The sequence below is a fragment of the Pyxicephalus adspersus genome, chromosome 12 (assembly GCF_032062135.1).
Source record: "Pyxicephalus adspersus chromosome 12, UCB_Pads_2.0, whole genome shotgun sequence".
Lineage (NCBI taxonomy): Eukaryota > Metazoa > Chordata > Amphibia > Anura > Pyxicephalidae > Pyxicephalus > Pyxicephalus adspersus.
In genome coordinates, this window is record NC_092869.1 from 220,237 (window position 1) to 221,018 (window position 782).

The 782-nt window shown below is 43.1% G+C and overlaps 1 protein-coding gene across 1 annotated transcript in view; it reads left to right on the forward strand.

The window, feature by feature from the left end:
* The window catches only part of ASH1L (ASH1 like histone lysine methyltransferase), a gene marked incomplete in the record, with an annotated part of 35,058 nt that overhangs the window by 16,196 nt on the left and 18,080 nt on the right, over positions 1 to 782 (forward strand).

The following is a 782-nucleotide window of genomic DNA, read 5'->3' on the forward strand; positions in this document are numbered from 1 at the left end:
TAAATGAGGAGGAGATAATAAGGAAATGATAAGGAGATTATGAAGAGACGATAAGGAAATGATGAGGAATTGATAAGGAAATGTCGAGGAGATGATAAATAAATGATGAGGAGACGATGAGGAAATGATAAGGAGATTATGAGGAGACGATAAGGAAATGATGAGGAGAGGAGGAGATGATCAAGTGATGACGATAATGAGGAGATAAGGATGATGAGGAGATAAGGATGATGAGGAGATCAGGATGAAGAGATGACAATGATGAGGAAATGAGGATGACAAGGAGCAGTGTTCTCCCCCGAGTATTCCCAGCGCCATATTCTGACCTGATAATAAATGCTGCGCCCAATCATTTTCTTTTAGGCGGGGTAACATTGTCTGTGTGGCGTTTGGAAATGCAGGCCAACTCTGATGCCGATGTCACCCCCCTCATACCTGCCCCCTTATTCCTCTCCAATCCATCTGGGTGCTGGGATGGTAGGAAAATACCCGCTACTAGGTACTCTGTGCCCCCTCCTGTGATTGGCCAGGCTAGTATTTCACATGTCCTCAGTCCTGGCTTCAGCAGCATATATATTCTAATTCACAGGAAGTGCAGAAATCCTTTTATCAATAAAAGGGGATGGCAGCATGATTGGTGGTCAGGTGACATAATGATGGTCACATGACACATAAAGATATCTGTTTTACAGCTGCATTGCATGATTGAAGCAGATTCACCTATCAGGGGTCTATCTATATAACATTCACGTATTGGGGGCTATATATATGTAACATTCACC